General features: G+C 42.7%; 1 long non-coding RNA gene across 1 annotated transcript; it reads left to right on the top strand.

Moving 5' to 3' along the window:
- Positions 1 to 1590: 1590 nt before the first annotated feature.
- Positions 1591 to 6804, top strand: LOC123048648 (uncharacterized). The gene is made up of 6 exons (XR_006423345.1): positions 1591 to 2042; positions 2215 to 2398; positions 2520 to 2577; positions 2699 to 2762; positions 4320 to 4460; positions 5084 to 6804. It is a non-coding gene; the product is annotated as an uncharacterized lncRNA (long non-coding RNA).
- Positions 6805 to 7046: the final 242 nt, after the last annotated feature.

Raw genomic sequence — 7046 nt, 5'->3', positions numbered from 1 at the left:
AGCTACCCGGGAGACTCGACCAGGAGAGTAGAGGATCGACGCGGTGATAGCGGCGAGGCGTGCGGTAAGCACAGGACACGACGACAGACCTAGACACTGGTGATCAGACATTGGTCAGACAGAGTGTGGAGAGGGTGCTGAAGCAGTGTTGACGAGTACCAGGTTCAAATTGGTGACTGAGTCTATTGGTGTTGGTTGATAGGCGAGAGTTGACCATGGGGAATCAGAGAAAGTGGCGGAAAGTCTGAATTGGTCAAAAGCTGAGGGAGTACATGGCCGTATATTCTGTGGTGTTCAGGGCACATGACAAAGTGCGGATGACAAGTACAGAAGGAGGCGGAGTGCTATAGCTGTGGGACATGCCAGAGACTATCCGAAAGAAGGATGAGACAACTGCGAATTTGACTCAGGGTGACACAGGGCGACGGTGAAATTCCTTCAAGTTTCAGACAAGCACTCAAGAAAGAGCGGTGACGTTGAGTTCAGATAACTCTTATATGGGCGTCCAATATGTGAGTTGTTCACTTTCACGCAGACAATGGTCGGTGTGTGATGGCGTTGAACGGATTCTCCGAAAGTTGGGAGCACAAGGTGAAGTAATGAGGAACTTAATTTGGCTTGAGTATTGACTGTGAAGAAGACGAGAAGGGACTACAGTTGTAGGTGAAGTCACATCGAGTCTAGGAATAGCAGCGGTGCTCATGGCGTATCTCAAGTCCAATGTACATGGAGGTTCGACGCATGGATGGATCCAAGATGATGAAGAATATTCGCCAAGGTGGAGTTTGTTAGAGTTGTGTCAAATATTATTGTACAAGTTAGGTTACAGTTGGACTTGGAGTCATACGGCGTGTAGACAGGATATGGAGTCGTGTTCAAGTAGGACACTTGTATCCTAGGCCTTTCATAGACAAACGATGTAACATATGCCAACATAATAGCACAGGAACGCGGGGGAAGACGGCGGCATGTGCCGGCGTCCAGGGCACCGGGTGCGATATTGTAGCGGTGTCATATGGAGAAGCGCCCATAGTCAGGCCCCGGGAATGTAGCCATATCGGTGAATCTCGTTAACAAATCTTGGTGTCGTGCTCGTGTGATTGCTTGGTCCTCGAATGATCAACGATATGGCCTCGGATTTATTCTAACACAACCGACTTAAGCATTGATTGTTAGGATTAAATTAATCCTTAACATATCCCTGTAAACTAAAATATTTAAGAAAATTAGGTGCAGTTACGTGGAAGCCTGCATGTCAAGAGTATTGGGGCCGCTGACGTGGATAGTTTAAATGTTTTATTTTACGAATGCAGTATGTTGAGATAGAAAATATAGTGAGGATGAGACTTTTAGGTATATAAGATGTGCAATGACACATTGAACATATAAATCTGGCTAGGCAACCCGCCTAACCAGCGCACTTGCCATCGTCAATCAAGTTGGACCGTTCGATTTTTTTTTACGGTGGTACGAGTTTTACCGGTGGCATTCAGTCAATCGTCCGTTCACTTTGCACTTTTATAGCAGCTTCACGGGTGAATGACAAGTGGGGCTCCTTAGATGTAGGTCCAGAGAATGCAGTGGGGTTGCCTCCAGTTCTGCGTACAAGAAGTAAACGACGTGGGGGCGTGCGGTGAAACCCTAACCACCAATCCCTTGCCCTCGAGCCCCACGCCCCCCTCCCCTTCCCATTCGCCTCTCCCTCGTCCCCTTCGATTCCCTCCTCCTCTACCAGCGCGTGGCCGCCGCCGCCTACCCTCAGCCACACTGGCGACCATCTCCGCCTCTTTCTCGATCTGCTACCGTCGCGCGCCGTGCTTCTAGATCAGGTGCAGAGCGCCTCCTAGGAGAGCAGGGCGGCATGATTTTCTTGATGTGTGTGGAGGAGCAGGGGAGGAGGAGGAGGAGGACAGGAGCAGCGAGGTGGGAGCTCCAGGCGGTGCCAGGGTGTGCGAAAAGCCCGAGCCGAGGATGTGAAGGTCCCTCCCGGCCCATCATTGTTCAAGGCATGGGGTTGCTGCCTGATTTGAAGTTGATTTGAGGTACAAGTCCGATCAGTTGATCCTTCGTGGTTGTAGCTGTGCGTTCGCCTATCAGACCCTGTGTTTTCCCTTTCCTTCCTCTATCTGCCTTTTTGCTGTCTGTTCTTGCTATCAAACGGCACCGGTTCTTTGACCGCGGTCTGATGCGCAGGCTCGACCTATTGTTTTTCAGATTGCTGCTTGTCGTTGGTCGTAAGCAGAGACTTTGTGGTGGTCAAAGTCTCCCACCTCCAGCGGTTGGTTTCCAATGGTTCATGCAACGAAATGGACTCTTGTGTCCAGCCTGGAGTGTGCAGTGTAGTGGCTGGTAGGGAAAGTACAGAGGAATCTGCTTACAGAGTGTCTTAATCTGAGAGGTATGTATTTGTTTCTTCTGTTTGCAGCACATCCATGCATCTTTGGTTGTGTTCACAGAAACAATTCCTTCTTGGCCACCAGGGGTGTTCTTTGCACTGTAACTTGTTTGTTTTCTTACAGATTTTACCTGCTCAGCAAAGTGTAAAAAGGCTGCTCGACAAAGTGTAAAATGGTAAAGGTATCATTTATATAGTTACTTGGAATGCATGTTAGGAATTAGGTGCTCCTTGCCTCACATTTCCTCTGGCACTCTGATTTCGACTTACTAATATATTGACTTCTAAAATGGACATGTGCAGATCCGAGAAAGAAGAGAAGATAATCTAGCGGAGGAAGGTCTTCTCTCTTGTGGAACATAATAAGGTTTGTTAACCACATGCATCTACTGCTTGTTGCCTTGGTTATATAGATATGTAAAGGGAATTTTAGTCTTTCATGTGTAATTTCTTTGTTACATATTTTGCCTGCTTGACAAAGTGCAAAAAGGAAAAAAGTATCATTTATATAGCTATTTTGAATGCAAGGGTAGGACCGTCGTGCATGCAAGATGTCTCTCCTTTTAGTTACCACACTAAATAGATACATGGTGTTCATGTTCTTTTAGATTATTTTATTCTTGTGCAGTTTGGTTTTAGAGATGATAGGTCAGGATGTTATTAGTTTTGTGTCTGCCATGCCTGCCGCTGTTACACATAATTGTACGTACTTTTGTTTTTGTTTGTTGCTTTCTCAGTTTCTTAAGGCTAGAACACTATTGTCCTAGATTTTGTAGCTGAAGGATTGATGTGTTAGGAATAAGCCACACGGTGGTTGTGGTGATTGGTGTACGTAGTTTGAGTTAGACTCCAGTTTGTTAGTGCATGCAGTAGGGGCCGTTGGAGGCAGCCGCGTCGTGCGTGTAGGAGCGCGCCGTGCGCGTGGCCGGGCTGAGTGGATCGTGCGTGCATGGATGCATGCAAGTTAGTTGGATTAGTGGGGGTTAGTAGCCGAGTGTGGCGGCTGGCCAGTGCGTGTGTGGATCTTTCTGTACTGGTATTTAAGGTGATCAGATGAATGAGAAAGAGTGGCCGTGAGGGCTGGGCAAAATAATGTAGTCTTTGTGCTCACCGAGGGAGAGTGTTCTGGGCAAAGCCGATGGTCTTCTTCCTTGGTTGCGTGTGTGCGTGTGTTCTTGTGTTCTTGAGAGAAACCATGAGAGAAGAGAGTTGTGCGAGGCAGCACAAGGAAGAAGAAGTGGCGCTGCGCGAGGAGGCGGCGCCAACATAATGAAACTATTTGGACTGATTTTCTCTTTTCCAGTATTCGTTCCGTGTGAGAGAGATAGCATATTTGATATTGCACTGAACTAATAGTGGAGTGTTCTAAAGAAAAGGCTAGCAATACTCTATTGCTTACATGTTCTAGAAACGATATGCTAAGTTTGCATTTTCATGTCCGCTGGTTTGTGAAGCCATAAAAGACAAGAGCTCTATGCATCATTGTGTATCTTTCTTGGACTATCTACATTTCCTATTTTGGTGCTAGATATTTGACTATGAGGTGTAATCGATTGATTAGTTCTAGGAGCTAAAGAAATCCGAAGATTATCTAATCTTGTGATGGTTCCAGCTTTGAGCTTGCAAGTGAACCTTCAGACTACTGATTACTTTTGTGAATGGTTAAACCTCAATGTCTGAAACAAAATTTGGTAGCAGTGTTGCCCCCCTCAGCAAAAAAAATTGCATTGAGGTCAGCTATCTTCGACGTCCCTTTTTTCGTTTCAGTGATGCATGACCATAGTGTGACATGAAGTTCTATCTTTGATCCTTGCCATGCTACTGCTTTGTAGAACCATCTCAAGGCGTATTGACTTGGTTCTTTTTAAGCACACTTTTTATTGTCTTTACATGCTCATTTAATTCGTTTATGTTCCCTTTTCAGTTGCAGTGGTGGAAGATATATCCTCGGCCATGAATGGATGTGTTTGACATTGTGAGATGGTGTAGGTCACTGATGAGGCAAGTGACCGAGGTGAGCTCATGAAGACAAAGCGGCACAAATAAACTTCTGACAAGCTCATAGGTGAAAAAATGTGGTTTGAAGTGAATTTTCAATTAGTGACTTTCCTTGTTAAATGTCCAAAAAGAAATAAGAATATCATACTGAATGTGGAGCTTTATTTCATCTACATTTATAGGATTGCCAATCTTGAATTTATTTTTCTTTGATGGATTCTCACTTATTAGAATATAACCTCCAGCCTTCACACATAAAAACTGATTTGTCACTTCGGCCGGTGTATTTTATTTTTCTCTGTTGCAAAATAGGAATGAGATATGTACATCTATTTACTGATTTTCCATATCGTTTTCGGTCTATCAAATGCTCAATTGCTCATATTAAATTTCATTTATAGCAGCTCGCTTGCTCTGCATAATGCAGTATTGGTATTGGAGGATTAGGGATCATTATGATATTATTTATCATTTTTTGTTGTGGTAGTTTTCTTTTATTCATACCTTATAGTCTTGGAATATGTAATCACACGCACCCTCATATCTTGCTAGGTTCTTTCTCTCTTCAGGCTGTTTTAGATATAAAAGGGTGACTAGCAATCTAGCATTCTGCGGCATGCTTAAGCTTTGATCAGTTCTTTACTGTTTCATGAAGACACACATTGAATGGAATACCTTTGCTCCCTGCAGGAAACTTTTGTGATTGGCAATTAGCATCAACACTTTGAAGAGCTCGGTGTAGTGGTTTGAATGTAAGTAGTCTCTCTCTTCGTGTGTTGTTGCTTCTGTATCTTTCAAGCTGCTCTATTCCCAATCTGTTAAATGGTTATGTTAGCCCTGAGTTCAATTTAGTTTCAGTTTGTATATCTAATGCATCAAAAATAATATTACTTGGCTAATGAACCTTCTTTCCATGATACATGGTCATTATGTTATTATTGGTGTTCTTCCGTATTTACTTTGAGAATGGTCTAGCTTAGAGAGAATAAATTGCTTCATAATCATGCCTAACATTGTCAATGACCTACATAAACCACCTCTTCTGTTTGTCTACTTTCTCCCTATATTTTACATACTTTACATGCTTTTCGAATCCTTTTATTTAGGGAAAAATGCTAGCTGTTAATTGTGTTTTCCCACTGACTAGCTTTTATCTTGCCAAAGTGCATGCCTAGGCGTGCTTTAGAGCTAAGCGTTGGTTGGCAAAAAAGAGAGCTAGATGTTCTGTTGTTGCATAATAAATCAGATGTAGGTAACCCGTACTGTCCTTTGCATAATAGATCATGTATTTATTTTTGTTCATCAGGAGTGAATTGTTTGCCTGTTTGCTTTTGACCTGAGTTTAATCCTACAAATGTGGTCATCAAATTTAGCCGCTAGGTCCATAGAGTAGCTGATGTTTAGCATCCTCTGAAGGCAAACACACTTCAAGAAAGCGTACTTTATACCTATTGTTGCAGAAGGTATATGCTGAACTTGCTAGCTGTATACATTTTTAGCCTCACATCGGTAAGAGAAAATAAATACGAAAAGAAAAGCAACACCAAGGTTTTCTTGTAGTTGTGCCCATTTTAGCATTATTACGCAAAATTAGACAAGTCTACCTCTACCACCGTTTTCTTTTGCGGGTGAACCTCTGCCACCCGTAACAACGATAAAATTTCACTGCTTTGTTTTTGTGCTTATCATAATGTATTGCATGTCGCCTTCTCTTCAGTCAGAACCAAACTACACATACTTGTTTATTTATAAAAGAACCAAACTACACAAGTTAAAACCATTTTACTACTCTTTTAAGTGCATGATTTAACTGTATGCCCACAATTGCTATTGCCAGCAAACAAGTTTCTGATTTCTCGCACTAACAATTCTCACGATACTTATACACGTTTAAGAATATGAGCATCCGAAGTATATCATTCGCGGTGAGCCAATGCCAGGCTACAATGCTTATTATCCTGTTTTGATATTCTCCATTTAAAATAAAATGACCTAATAGTTTCTATGATCTGCTATACCTCTCTGACGTCAATTTTCTGCCTTAGAACCGAAAAAACATATATCAGACCGATCAATAATGCTCAACTTAACTAATTTGCTTACTATATTATTCCTGCCATAGGTTTAAAGCTTAATTCTACTTTTCTCTTGATGAAAGCTTAGTCTCCTAACAACAAATAATATTCAGCCTTCTTACATGTGCTGCTTCATTTCCATCTTACCAAAACGAAACTAAATGCAGGACCACCCCCTGCTATCCAATACTGCGGAGAGCTTGAAGCATTGAAGTGAAGCTGAAAGATCGTGGATGTCGCCTAGGGGGGGGTGGGGGGTGAATAGGCGTTTTAAAATAATTATGGTTTAGGCTTGAACAATTGCGGAATAAACCTAGCGGTTAATTTGACAAGCACAAAACCTACAACAACTAGGCTCACCTATGTGCACCAACGACTTATGCTAAGCAAGATAAACAACTAAGTGATAGCAAGATATATGACAAGAAACAATATGGCTATCACAAAGTAAAGTGCATAAGTAAAGGGTTCGGGTAAGAGATAACCGAGACACGCGTAGACGACGATGTATCCCGAAGTTCACACCCTTGCGGATGCTAATCTTCGTTTAGAGCGGTGTGGAGGCACAATGCTCCCCA

Source organism: Triticum aestivum, chromosome 2D (genome assembly GCF_018294505.1).
Source record: "Triticum aestivum cultivar Chinese Spring chromosome 2D, IWGSC CS RefSeq v2.1, whole genome shotgun sequence".
In the NCBI taxonomy this organism is placed as follows: Eukaryota; Viridiplantae; Streptophyta; class Magnoliopsida; order Poales; family Poaceae; genus Triticum; species Triticum aestivum.
The sequence above is the reverse complement of the archived record's forward strand: the minus strand, read 5'-3'. Positions and strand labels throughout refer to the sequence as shown.